Here is a 15448-nt window from a genome sequence, read left to right as displayed (position 1 = left end):
CTTGACAGCTGCTCCTGGTTATAACCTCACTTGAAGGACCAGCAGCAGACCTGCAATTGTACAAAGCAAGAGCTTATTCCTACTATTAAATTAACAGGTCATTCAAAAGCATAACAGAATAAATGGCTCTGTGATTTTCCCTAAACAGGTCCCAATATGGTGCTCAACATGTTTTTGACATCTCACCATGCATTGAATTGGTTACCATCTGTTTGGCATTTTTTTATTATAAGAGTAGGGTTTCCCTTTATTTGCTTGGCCTAAATTCTCCTCCCTCATGCTGTTGGATTGTGCTCCAAGGTGACTGTCTTCCCAGAATTACCTGTCACTGTAACACCCTTCAGGCTTGCCTGGGGTCTAAGACACTAAATGGGAAAGACCAGGCGTGCAGGTGCACCAGATTTTTGCCAAGAACCTGACACTCAGATCCTCATCCAAAGTAACCTCACCATATTTTAGTGGGCAGAGAGCTGCCAAGGCCCCCCCAACACCATCTGGCTGTGAACTTCTGTATTTACAGCAGCATCACTTGGAAATATCTTCATCTGTGGAGCAGCAGGACACTCGTGGCTGCTCCCAGGATGCCAATGGATTTATATGTGCCTAGGAGGTAATAAACAGGGGTTGTGCTCACATCTAAGCATGACCAAAAAGCTATTTTTGTCCTACCTTGCAGATCTCCTTGGCTCTGTTATTTCCAAATTGTGACACTGATCTACTCATGTAGGCTGTGGTCTGCAGCCCAGGGTTCCACTGCATGTGGGCCCCAGAAATAAATCATGTTCTCCAGCAATTTTTTGGTTGACTGTAATGGCTGGCCTTTACCATAGCTAATACATATGCTAATCTATAATTCTATATGAAAAAAAATAATTATCCTTTATCAGCTCTGTGTTTCTCTAACTATTTAAAAGATCTTGGAAGAAATCAAGCTCCTCTGGTTTTTTCCCCAGCCCTGATCACAGCTGAGTTACCACTTTCTGAATCAAAACAAAGGGTTAAGTTTGGCCAGCTCAAATACTGTCACAAACCCTTGCTAATGGCAGTTCTCACCTTCACTTAATGGAACCTGAATACTCCTTAAATCCCGGGCACATTGTGTTCCACTTTCTTCTCCCAAACTATCACAAAGTATCCAGGCTAGACAGAATAGTCATGCACATTACAGGGGACAGAAATACTTGCACAATACTTCTTTGGGAATAACAGGGAAGAAGTAAATAAATTCCTTTTCAAAGATATGAAGGCAGAGAGAAACAATCATCAGGAAATTATATTGTCTTTCCTTCTGCAGTATTTTTAATTTCCTCCTGAGATTTTTTTGGGAAAAGACCACTCTGCAGTCATCCTCCTGGGCTAAGCAGAAAGGAAATGAAACTTTAAATGACCTGAAAAGGCTGTTTGGTGTTTCTTCCACAGACTTGCATTAGAAGTTTGGCACAGAGCTACATCTGATAATACTCTTCAAGGTGAGTTTGATTCAAATATTAAAGACTTTTTTGGTCTATATTAGTGATATGCTAATAATGATATACAAATGCTAATGTTCATGCACATTGCTGTATTTTCTTTATATTTACAAAAGTAAAATCCATTAAAATAGCTCTAAATATATATGGCCTTTCTATTAGATACACAGCCACCATCTATTATTTATTTATAAAAGTGCAAATAGACACATGGAATGCTCTTCAGACAAAATCCCAGTTCTGAGGATTCCTCTGTCTTGGTTTGAGATAAGCAACTGCCAACCCCCCCAAGCACAGAGAGAAAAGCCTCCCTCCTAACACCAGGGAAAGGGAGGAAAAGAGAGGGGAAAGAAAAAAAAACACTTCAAACTGCATTTATACTAAATCTACATATATTTTTCACAGAAAGAAAGAGACAATTAGAAGAGAGTACAAATACACACTCACACAAATCTGCAACAACAAGTTCCCCACCTCAACTTCTTAACGAACACACAAATTCTACTGTCCTAACTACACGTTACTTAAGAAGAAGCTTATTACCCAGGGAGACAAACCCAAGCAGAAAGGAGAGACCCAGAACAACACATTTTACTTTCCTGAGGTACCCTGTGAGCCAGTGGTGGGCCTGGTCCTCTCCATCCCCCCTGGGACAGCATCGTGCGTCCTCCCAAGAGGAGGGCTGAGAAGCGACTGCCTTAACCACTCCCACACTGGTTCCTACTTCCCTGGAGATGATGTCATAATGTGGTATGGAATACAAACTTACTGGCTAGAAGAGGTCAGCTGTTAGCTCAGCCCAGCTCAAGTCAGCTGACAGCTTCAGCCTAGTCCACACTTCAGAGCCCAAATCTAGGCCCACCTAGGTGAACCCATAACATCCTCATTCCAGCACACACTGGTCAGTGCCTGCCCGTGTTCTCTGACCAAACTCTCCTAACACAGCCAGGTGTTGAGTTTCTCTGTAAGCCAAAACGTGATAAATTTCTGGTGTGTGGCCAAAATGAAATGGTATCAGAAGTGGGTCACTAACAATCTTTATGTGCAAACTAAGCATTTAACCACATGAAAGGGAAGTGCTTTTTTAATCCTAATTGTCTTCCACTTTTTTTTTTATATTTAGCCTAAAACAAATCCCTTATTATTTTCTGGAGAAACAATTTATTACCTTTTAGATCAAATGATATTTTATATATCTCAGCTTCAGGCTTCCTTTGTGCTATCAGAGGAACACCCCTGATTCCACAGAAATTATTTTATAGAAAGCAATTTATTAAACCTCACTATCTGTCAAGACACATGAATATTGATATGTTCACATTAACATCTCCTGGAGCTGCTGGAAACCAAATTTGTCATGACTTAATGGGAATTACATGTAGCAGAGCAACAAGTGACAGGAGCTTAATTAAAGCAAAACTGACAAAGTATCTGAGCCACCATAATAAACATTTTGTTTTAAATGTCACTGAAGAACCACTGGCATGTTTTCATTGGTGGGGAAGGGAAGGCAACCTTGGAGTCTGACTTAGGAGATAAAACCTAGAACAAGACAGATGCTGGAAATGGCATCTAACAAAATGATCAGTTACTCTGGGATTTAGATAATGTACAAAATGGCCATATCCAGTTATATTTTACCTAAATTCCAAAAGAAAATAGGAACAGGGATACCTTTATGGTGAAGACACAATTCTTTTGAGAGCACAATTAAAACTTAATAAAATTTAATTGTACATTGGTCCCAGGATGAACAAATTCTAAATGTTTGCAGCAGGACTGTTTCTTTGTTTTAAATCAACAAGATTTCTGCAGGAAAGACACTTCATTTACTGCAGCAATAATTTGGTTGTTTGTGGAATGGGCCTCGGTGCTTTATCGCCATGTGTTGAAATTCCATTTAGGAACTGGCATTCCCACTCCTGTGGGCTGCAGAGCACTGTGTGTCCTGGTTTGTGGGGAAGGAATTCCTGGCTCAATCCAGTCCACAGACTGTATTTGGAAACTGGAAATCTGAGTGTCCTTGAGGGAAAGTGTCCATAAAGAGCCCTTCTGTGTTAATACAAGGAGTAGGCTCTTGGTTGATCCCTATCCCTGGATCCGGCAGAGGCAGAGACGTGCCAGACCCATCTCCCTGTCCAGGATGGATCTGTTGCAGAGCCCTGCACACCCAGAGACCTCTGGCTGGATTAAGTCAGGATTTAGCTGGTATTGAAAGATGCTCTCATGTCACTATAGCATGGTGATCTGGGGGAGAACAGGTCTAGTTATTGTTTGGAATTTTCTGGAATAAATAAGATTAGATTTCTGTTGGCACTACAGCGTGGCAGGCAGCCATGAGGGAAGTGTCACTGAATCAGTTCTCCACTGAAGTAGAAAATATCCCTCTTTCTGAAACAGGGATGTTTGTTTGTTTGGCTGGGATTTTTAAATAGGTCAGTTCAATGCCAGTGGAAAACTAAATTCAAATGGGAATAACCTACTCATATCAAATCCACGCTCCAGTTGTCTGTGCTGGAAAAGCCGTTGGGAGGCACAAGGTGCCTTCCTGCAGCCCAGTGTTGGCTGGCAGGTCCAGCACAGGATCCTGAGGGCTGGAAAAGTCCTCCAGGATCCCTGAATCCAACCAGTAACCCATCACTGACAAGGCCACCACCAAACCATGTCCCAAGTGCCACATCCATGTGGTTTTTGAACACTTCCAGGGATGGGAACTCTACCACTGCCCTGGACACCCCATTTCAATGCCTGACCACCTTTTCAATGAAGAAATTTTTCCTAATATCCAATCTAAATATCTCTTGGCACAACTTGAGCTAATTTCTTCTTGTCCTGTTCCCTTGGAGAGGAGACCAACCCCCACCTAGCTCTGCTCTCCTCTCAGGGAGTTGTACAGAGCAATGAGGTCCCCCCTGAGCCTCCTTTTCTCCAGGCTGAGCCCCCCCTGCTCCCAAAATACCACAGCCTACTACAGAGTTCCAAGATTTGTCATCCAAAAGCAAAACAAAATCTCTTGCTCTTACCTACAGTTTAGAAAAACAAATACTGCCAGACTGAAGCATTCAAAATTAAGTATAAAAATAGATTAAACAAAATATGTCTGCTAAAATTATGGCAGCTTACAAAAAAAACCAAAACCAAAACAAGAAAGCCCACAACTTTTTACTGACTGTGGTGAAATAGGATACAGAGAAAGCTTTGGATTCTTCATTGTCATGACCCACCCTTAAGGGGAAGGAAACATATATTCATATAATTGGAGTTGAAATAAACTCTTTTTCCTTTGAACATTTATTCCAAAAATTCCAGTAAACAATAATCTGTGCTCTGCAGATTGTAACAGGTGGGAAGTGTGAATAGGGTAAAAAAGAACAATAGTAGCACTATGAGCAGAGTATGAATAAAAGCATCAGGTGAGGCAATGACAACTTTAATGTCAAAGGCCTCTTCCGGGTAAGACTAAAAGAAATTTGGATTTGATTGCTTGTCTATTTTTTAATCTGGATCACGATTTTGGTACTTTACAGATTTAAGATGTTCTTGCTCTGAGTGGGTTTGTTCATTCCTGTCTTGAAGAGCTCAGCAATGACAGCCTACATGTTACTTTATTTAATTCTTCTAGAATTAGTCCTATACTGTTTGCTTGGAGGCCAAGAAATATTTCACAGTGACTATTGTGGGATTCAGATTTTTAAACAGCTTTTCCATGTTAAGAATTGTGATGAATAAGTGGTTAAGAGATAACACTGACAAGCAGTGAAGTAACTTAAGGTTCATGAAGGAACTGAATGACAGTTTCTGGCTGCTTTGGAGGTCACTGCATGGTTAAATTGCTCTTTTTTGGAGTGCTGTTCACCAATCCTCACAGTGATTGGCCTGGCTCACATTGTTTTGTTACGCTTTAAAATTTCCTTTACTACCTGGAAAGAAAAGGCTACAAAATCAGTATATTCTTCCTCAAAAATAAAGCATGGTGGGAAGTTGCTGCAATGATACAACATTCATGGTCTGTCAAGGAATTGCATTTAGCCATTTTTAGCCAAAGGCTGGATACCAAAATACAAGTCTTGAAAAGAACAGAAACTCCATGTGAAAGAGTTTCTCTGGAATAAATATTTCCTGGGGACAAAAAAAACTCCAAACAAACAAACAAACAAACAAACAAAACCCAACAAGTTTGGGCTATTTTTCTCTTTTTTTTAACCTGTGTTTTAAAGTACTGCAGATGGACTTTTATTTTTAAAATTGCATTTTAATAAAATGTGGGTTTGTGCTACTGTTTCAAATTCCCTATAACTGAATGAATTACAGAAGTCCTAAAGTAGAATATTTTTTACTTTCTGCTCTTCCCATCACTTAGCTATCCAGTTTCCCTCAGAGCAGTGGATCTTGTGCATTGCTCCTCACAAGTGGATCAGGTGCAGCATTAATGAATTGTGCTGGTGAATGAGGACAGCTCAGAGCAATTACTCCCTTGGAAACAAGGGGAGAGGTGAAGGCTTGTGGGGGCATAGGACACATCACATCTTAAACCTTTTAAGCATGAAGCAGCAAGTAGTCAGCTTTTCATACCAGTTATCAGAAAAAACCCAATTGCCAACCTCAACGTGACAAAAAACAACAACCAAAAAAATCTATGCTGAGTAATTGTTATTTCTTAACAACCTTTCTGAAGCAGAACATCAGCTACCTCCTAAAATCCTAAAAATTCTCCAGAGCACAGCAGTAACAGCAATGGAGGAGGCTGTGTTCTACATCAGCCCAATCCATCATGGAGAGACCTTAGGAAATCAGGATTATTTAGAATACAAGATGCTGGTGTAAAAGAGATTTGCACACAGGCTGAGGTTTGTTGCACCTCTGTCCTCTCTATAGTCCCCTGGCTTTCCTTCTGATGTCTTCCAGTACCCCAGCCTCAAAAGGTGATATATCATCTGGTTCCTGTGAGTAAGAAGTGCTGTTTCTCTCTTGAAAAGGGTTCTTTAAATCCTCCTGTTTTTCTGGAGTTCTTCAGCTCCAAACTGAGCCAAAGGCAGAGCCAGGCAGTGCTGGCAATGGTGTCCAACAGCTGTGGAGAGTCTGCAAAAGGATGGCTGTTCTAGAACCAGTCTTCCAACCTTACATGTAGCCTCTTGGGGCAAAAAAATGCTATCCAGATTCAAAAATATCCAATAAACAGGCTGATACAAGGAATTTGTAAGTGATGAAGGTGCAGGGACAAGCTTCTCTGCCCAGCCTGTCACTGACTGCCCAGCTGTGGTGTGAGAGAAGGACACACAACTCCCACAGCACGATTCAGGAGAACCAACCCAGCAGGAAACTGCAACTGCTAAAAACACTTCCCCTTTCCTCCCTGTCAAGTCATTTGTGAAGGGCTATTTCTGCCCAAGCTGCATATAAATTGCACATTGTTGGTAGATTGATGCTCTCTGGCTTCATCTGCCCAGTGCTTTGTGCCAGAACCACGAGACTGCCGGACCTCAGTCATAAAGAAGGAAATAATCAATAAGCCTGGGCGGCTTGTGACGCTTTGGTAACACATTTTCACTGCCTGTGTGGCTGTGTTTTAATTGAGGCAAAAATAGTCAACACTGCACTTGCATGCAAAAAGAAGTCATCTGCTTCTTATCTAATGTGTAATTCAATAATTCCTATAATTGATTTCATTGACAGTTTTTGCAGGCTCGCTCACCCACACTGCACATATTGTGCTTCCTGACACAATTCCCAACATAGACGATGGTATTTCAACAGAGGAAGCTTGTTAAATCAGGTCAAACAAAATAAAGAACCAGGATGTGCTGCAACTCCTTGCAGCTGTCTGTCTTTCTACCATTGCCTTCCCCTCCAAAAAAAAAAACAAACAAACAAAAAACAATTCCAACTATTGGTATTTTTGTAATGGACTAAAAATACAAACCCCAGCTTTGTTAAATGTGGATAGGCTTCTGAATTGAAATACATCATCATTTTCTCCCTAGATGCTGGACTATTCCTGTTGATCAGACATAACTGCTAGTCTTTCATTGCTTCCACCAGGTTTAATTTTCCCTGGAAGTGCCATATATATTCTAATGACCTGCTGAATTAAAAGAATTCTAAATTGGTTCCCAATTGATGAGATGGTGTTTCTGAGATCAGCCAATAAAGGACATTTTCTCTCACAGACAAAAATTCTGGAGGTGATAATGGGTGTTCAGGTGTCTGAAAGAGTGATAGGTAATTTCAGAGAAACACAAACAATAGAGGCATTTTCCATTTACAGTGATTGTAAATAAAGAACAACATAATGCTTCTGTTTTATAAACACAACCACTTGCCTACCCTGCATTTTCCAACTATATCAAACTACTGTTGTTCTTCAAAGAACTGAGATACAGAAAGAGTTTAACAGGCTAACAACTAATAGATACAATTAATGGGAGCATGTTAGAACACTAGACACCAAAGGCTGGAGATCATTTCCAGAGCATATGCTGGCACAGGAGAATCCCATTTTAATTTTCTATAAATACAACTCCAGCTTTTAAAATAAAACATTATTGGAAGCACCGAGCGAGGCACTTTTCCAGAGATGTAGATTCCTTTATTCCAGATTCTCTTTCCAGCTCTAAGACCTTATTCTATGGCAGTTGAGAAATGATGCCCATAAATCACCCCCTTCACCCAGAAGCCTTTTCACCATCGGCTGGGGGTGGGCACTCAGTCTGACTCCCGGCTGTGCTGCTGAATGATTTTCCAATTTCTGGTGGCTTTAGCACTTCAGGGTAGTTATGCTGCACATTATTGAGCTGATAAGTCATCAGGAGATAAAAGGAAGCAACCAAGGGTGACGCATGTGCAGACACAATAAAAATCACAGCAACCTGCCCTCGCTGTTCATGCCCACAGCAAGTGCCAGGGAAGCTTCTGGACAGGGCAGGGATGTTGGTGTGCTCCAGAGAGTAAGACAGTATTTCCTGAGCTCTGCAGACATACCATGTTATATGGAAGCATCTTCTTTTTCCCACTGAGTAAGTTCTGAAACACTAAGCAAACAAAGACACTTGAAGGGCAAACCCATAAATATTTCAGTTAGTTGTGTATAGGTTACTCCTTTGGAGTTAAACTGGAGTAAAACTGACCCAGTGTGTATCTTACATGTCACAGACACTGAATAGCATAGGGAGGAGCAAGAATTCCAAACTGTGGGCCAGACTGTGGCACAGGAAGCCACACAGCCTCTTTTGGGACGACATTCAATAATGGAGTGTTTGGAAGGTCATTGTGTCCTTCCCTTTTGGCCTTTGCTGAAATTTCTTCCCTCAAACATAAATTTGGGGAAGCAATATTCATCTATCTGATGTCCTTAAACCAAAACAGCAAGGGAAAATGTAAAAATCAAATTCCTGTCATAAGGCAAATCTGACACTGACCTAAGAGATGGTGATTAAAGTAGGCAAAAATATATTTAAACTGAGATGTACTTTTAATAGTAAAGTGTTGCTGAAAGAATCCAAATACCCAAATGTATGGCAAGCCAACCCACAGCAGTGAAATCATGTAAGATAACTTTTGATGGCTCTTGCCTTCCTGCCCAACAAGGCTGATTTCCTGTGGTGCAAAAGATCGTGTCAGGCTTTATAAAATAACCTGATGTCCAAGAGAGAGGAGAATCACAGGGAAAAAGGGCATTCAGCCAAAGCCAGCTCTGCTGGAGAGCCTGATTGCTGTGGAGTTTTATCACAGTCTCTGCATCCAGGATGAAAGGCCATCAAGTAAGCAAAATATGCACCCAGTCTCTCCATCCTTCTACAGCAACATGTCAGAGTCCTCATCAATCCCATCAAATAGTAACATTTGCCTTCATTTTTGTCACAACTCTCATATGTCATGTTGCAGGTCACGCTGCCTTCACACACCCCACAGGAGGAGATCCTGTGAACTCACACCAAGGCTGCACTAAAGGCCCATAAATGTCATTTCTGATGTGACTGAGCTCACCAGGCCTCTGCAGGCGTGGAAGGCTGTACAGCAAAATGTGAAAATGGGAAATAAGAATAGAAGACACTTCATTAAGGTAATGTTCGTATTTAAATTTCACCCCCATACAGATCATGTGTGGGCGAAAATTAGATTTAAGCAGTTAACTGAATGCTGAATATTTTAGTGACAAATATGGTCTATGCACTTCCTAAAATGTCTAGAAGTATGCAAAGCAATAATATGGGAAAGGCAGGATAGAAAGAGAAAGGAAACTTTTAATCTTACAGTTTATTTTTAGGCAATATATTGAATGAAGGTTTGGCTTTTCCTCAGAACACCCACACCCCTGCAGCAGAGCAAAGATTCTGTTGAATGTGATACCCAGAGTATCACAACTTTCTCCATGATTGTTTTTTTTTTCATATAATGTAGTTAGTTAATTAGATCTCCTCTGATCAATCATTGAATTACAGCTTCAAAAGGCATTATGATATGATGAGAGTGCCTTGCAGCAGTTCAACACTTTGATTTTTCTGTCCTAACACACTTACAGCTGGTGTCAACTAGGTCCTCCCAGCAGGAATAAAGAAATACTTTTTTAAATTACAAGCATAATTTCTCTCACGATTTAAAAGCTGACCAATAAAATTACTGTAATATGCCTTCATTCTCCCCATTGCTCCTTTCTGGTATTTAAGACCAATCTCTTTCATGTTTTCCATGTGCCTTATGTTTTGATCTCAAACTCTCTGGAGCTGCAACCTTCTCTCTTGCTCATGTTATATTCAGCTCTTTTATACCATCACCATCCCACACCTGTGACTTCAGCTGGGTCACAGCATCTCCTGCCTTGATCCTCGGGAGTGCCTCTCAAAAACCAAAGCAGTGTTGTCATTACAAGAAGATATTGGCAGGAACTCTTTTGTTTTCCTCTTGTGACAGCCCTTGAAGAGGAATTGTGATCTAAGGGTCACAACTTTAACATGAGGTTTGCATGACGTGGAATGGGGCACTGTTGGCAAGTTACTGCCTTGGCTTCTCTTCCTCCCTCTGTGAAAGGGGAAGAGGGATTGTAGGACAATGTTACCCCAAGACTTCCCTCATTATGGATTCTATGAAGAGCTTTGGGCTCCTTGGAAAGCAGGTAATCCAGGAAGGGGTGGGGTGTGGTTTAGGGAAAGGTCTGGTTTTGCTGCCTCTCCAAAAGCAGATGCTTCTGCATGTGTGTAACATTCAGGGATCTTTGCACAGTGCTGTGCAGAGGAGTTCTTGTGCTTGCAGTAAAGCAGACAAATAAAAAGCTTTCAAAGACCTGCTTCTGTTAGTGATGCAAGTTCCCAAATGGGGAGAAAAGATGCATTGGTTTTCTGAGCAGTACAAATTATGGAAAATAATTTACTTTTTAATCCTAAAGAAATACATTTGCCAGATGAAAGAGAGCTGAACTGTTCTGCTGTTGAATTTCCAGCAGGATAGTGCAGTCTGCAGGTAATTAAACAACAGAAACCAATGCCCATAATTCAACAGTATGTCTTAGCTATTATTTGGCAATTCTTTTTCTCTTGGAAACTCTTACACATAATATGTGCTTAAAATGGAAATTACTCATAGCAAGTTTTATTTCATTGTGAATTGTTCTCATACAGAAATATGTAACCACATTTGTAAAAACCCCAAATCTTCTACTGCCAACTGAAGCTGTCCTGCACTCTTAACAAGTCTGCTATTTTGAATGTGAATGTGCTACCTGCTACGTGGGCAGCAGACCCCAGAGAGATGACACACCAGTCTGGCAGCTCTCCACTCTGTGAAGCAGAAAGGTTCTGACAAGCTCAAGGGGATTTAGAAACCAGCAACTAGAATGAGAAGATACAGGATTTTCATTCTGCTGAAGAGATTAAGACGGGTATTTTCATAGCAAGGTTGATTACCACCCTCAAATTAAACCCCACTACTCAGGGAAACTTATTATCATCTGGAAACTCATTTCCTGGTGCTTGCAGGTCTTCTTCATGGCCAGGCCAGAACAGAAAAGAGGTTTCCAGGTGCCCTGAAGCCAAGAGAAGTGGCTCCTGCTCTGGACCACCCTGCAGAGCACTTTTCCCTGGGCCCAGGGAGTGTGGCCCCTGTCCTGTGGCATTCACAGACACCACGTAACCTTCTGAAAGCTCTTCCAGGAAGAATGGGCATTTTGAAGAGAAGTCACTTGGACTTCTGTGATTTAAATATTCAGAAGTTTTGTTACTTCTTTGATTCCTTTTTTAGTGTTGGTTTCTCTCTGAACACCTGCTTCAGCTCTTCCTGATGAGCTAGTATTTAGTAAATACTATGAAACAATGTAATATTTCATCAATGTTAAGAAGCAATACCCAGCTTTTCCAGCTGGAACTGATATGTGGAAGGTGAAAGCCAAGAATGTTTCCCAGTATGGTCCTTTTACCAGAACACACATTGACAGACATCTCACCCTCCTGCCCACAGCATCTGGATACCAAACAGATCAGTCAACTTCAGGTTTAGGATGAACATGTGTAAGGTAACAACACTCTTTTTAGTAATTCAACTGTTAAAAAGAAACCAAAGAAATCACAGTTTGAAAGCAGGAAAAAGGAGAAGGATGCTGGGGAATAGCACTGACTACCTCAAGCTAATGCACAGTCCTCATCCATGTAGGATGAGCTTCAGCTCACCAGGAGCAGCTTAATTACTTCTCTTCAGTGGTTTCCCACCCACATGTTTATCGAAGTTCGTGCTCCTGAGAAGCTGAGGAAACAGCTCAGGAGATGAAAGGGGATTACTCTGATAGGTAATGGGTGCTGCAAAAGCTCCTTGTGAAAACTTCTGTGCTGCAAATCTCCAGGATGGCTCCAGGCAGGCACGATTGTTTGGCTCCTAATGATGTGACATTTCAGGCTCTGTGACTTTTTCCAGTGCTTGGGATTAATAAATAAGGGGATTCCTTTACACCGGTTGAAAGGGTAGGTTTTGTTTGGGAAAAATACCCCAACTAAAAACCCCTTAAAGCTGCACATTCCTTCACCTTAAGTCAAGGAACTAGCAATGGATGGGAAGGAAACAGTTGCACACACACAGCCTGTGTGAAACATTTGATGGCTGAACAGGAGCAAGAGGTTCTTGTATCAGATTATCAATCTCTTGCAGTGTCCAGTCCTTCATAAATCCTGCCCTCAAAGACAAAGGACAAATCCTTCCTGCCACAGCCACACACAGCAGTGACAACAGCACAGCCAGGGCAAGGGTTTTGAAGGTCATGAGCCCTGCAGGTGGAACACAGAAATGTTCTCCAAATCCACCAGGGTTGGCAGAGGGGTCACCTAAACACAGGAAGCAATAAGCTCATCTTCAGCTGTGCAAATCCACTGGTGATACACTCTCTAATGAGGGACAACAACTAAGCAGATCCTGCATGGACATGAAGGTGCTGGTATTTGCACCAAGGAAGTTGCAGGCCCTAAGGATGAATAATTACACAAATAAATATATAGGTAATAAAACGACCTGTCACCCTGTACTTTTTACTTTAAAATTTCTTGTTCCCAAGGAGTGAATCAGGTCTCCCTTCAGATAATTTATAGAATACCAGTTTCCATAACAACATAATTGCTCAATGAAGCAAAAATACCTGGCAGAGTTGCCATTATCATGAAATAATTGACCACAACAGTGAGTGAAGGAGGCTGCATTGCTTTGTGTCAACATGTTCAATTACAATCCAATAATACCAGATCAAAGACCTGTGTTCCTAAGATGAGTCATTACAAATCATAGTATATCCCTAAGAAGCAGGGCAAGATACTAGTGAACAAATATTTTTCCCCACATCAAAGCCCAAAGTCATGTCCAATCATTAAATAGTTGCAGAACTCCTTGGCCAAAACCATGACAAGCAATTTTAGGACCTGAGGGATTGCTGTAAAGAAATACAATCAAGAACAACTCCCTCAGTTGATGTCATTATATGAGCAAAGTCACAGTGTCCTTTTTATTTCTCAATAGGAGTGTTTGTTCCACAGAGGCTTGTCAAACACTGTCATGTGGTGAGATCCAAGAGGGAGTAACTCACAGCCACTGCTGAAAACACCTACTTCATTGAAAACACAGCCTTAGTCTAGATGTAGATCTACATCAGCCATGGAACCATTACATCTTTGCTTCTGTGGGCTGCAGAGGCAGCAAGCCCCAGGGCCAGGTTTGAGTGGAAGGGTCAGACCCAACCCCTCTCACTGCCCACCCTGCACAGCCCCACCCCAGGTTGCTCTGGACCTGTTTGTGCTCACCATGGCCCTTCAACAGCTTTTGTTTCCCTGCAGCTCCTCCATCTGAGAAGGCCTGGAGCAATGAGAAGTGATGCTGCAGCAGCTCTGCCCAGCATGTCCAGAACAGGATGATGAAGGCACACACTGGCAATCCCTGCAGCTGGTGCAGGAGTATGTGAGGATGGCAGCCCTCCTGGGTAAGTGTTGGAAAATTGTTCCTGTAAGGAGCCAGCTTGGATCCTGTGTCCAGAGTCTCCCTGGAGCATGGTAAGACAAGAAGGGACCCCAGGTGCAAAGTAACCTGTGTGTCAGGTGAGTCCTGGGTATGAACCAAAGTTAAATTATTGATCAAGCCGGCCTGAAATATTGGCCATGCAACTCTTCCACCTCCAGAGTAGTTCTGCTTGTTCCCAGCACAGACATTTTTGTTCTGAAGAGACTGTTATGGAATGTTTCCAGACCTTACACCTCAAAGAGACCAAAAGCTATAGTGGAAAGTATTCACATCTGTGAACTCATGGATATCTCAGCATGACACTCATATGTGCCATACAACAAGTCAAAACTGTTCCCCTGTTCTTTTCCCTTTGCATCCCTTGTTCCTTACACACAGGCAGGGAGAGCTCAGCATGGTGCTGGCTGTCCTTGGGCTCTCCTGAGTCACCCTTAGCTTTACACCCTTGGCAGTCAAGGCATGTTTCCCCTGACTTCAATCTTGAGTCACCTTGGTGGGTGAGTGTTTTTTCTGCTTTTATTGATGTATTATTGATAATCCCAGAAAACAACAAACTTGCTGGAAACTCTGTGGGGATATTTAGCCTTAAGAAAAATCAGGATGGTCTCTTATTTTACTACATGTTGCTTGGCTAACACTCATGACATCTATCTTTTCTGTTTAATGAGAAATTTCAGTTCTTTTTCCCTTACCAACTTCTGTAAATACACCTTCCCATCTTGTATTTCCTCTGCCCAGCACCAGGGAAAACCCTGGCACACTCATGCCAGATAGCTTTGGACATTAAAGAAGCAGAGAAAGAAAGGTCACACATGAGTCTCATCTCTGGCTTTGCAGTTCTAGCCTGATTTGAAAGCAAGACACGTGCCTTTAATTATTCATTAGGGTAACAGCAAACTGAGGCTGCCTGCACCTCTTGCTGTCCATCTTGCAGCAGCAGGAGGCTGTGGCACCAAACACCTCAGCACAGAGGTACCAAACAACCAGAAACACTGAAAAAAGTGTCAGAAATAATGTGCAGTAAAGCAAAGAGAAAAATAAAGCAATTAATCATTAAAAAAGGGTGGCGGGGGAATGGGAGAGGGGGGAAGAGAGAGGGAATGGCAAAAGAAACCTGATAACTTGTGCCGCCTCCCCTGGAAGTCTGTCAGCCCACTGACAGGAAGATTAAGGATGCTGATGGGCATTCCTTTCTCACCACAGGCAGCTTTAAAAGCACAGGATAATAATCTGCTTTTATAGTTCTGGCTGTGGCTTTCCCACAACAAGTCTTTTTCTTTCCTTACTCTAAATAAAAAAGGATGATCCCTTGCAGTGCTTGCTTTCTGAGTGCTGCCCTCACAGCTGAGGTGAAGGTATTGATTGAAGCACTTGGACATTTATTGGGTCTACGACTTTTCTGATGTGTTAAAAATGCTTTGACCTGCTTAACTCATACAGTCCTACATGCTCCAGCATCTTTTGGTGTAACCACCAAAGGTCCAGACCCTCTGCCACACTTC

The sequence above is a fragment of the Pithys albifrons genome, chromosome 17, assembly GCF_047495875.1.
Source record: "Pithys albifrons albifrons isolate INPA30051 chromosome 17, PitAlb_v1, whole genome shotgun sequence".
In the NCBI taxonomy this organism is placed as follows: domain Eukaryota; kingdom Metazoa; phylum Chordata; class Aves; order Passeriformes; family Thamnophilidae; genus Pithys; species Pithys albifrons.
The sequence above is the reverse complement of the archived record's forward strand: the minus strand, read 5'-3'. Positions refer to the sequence as shown.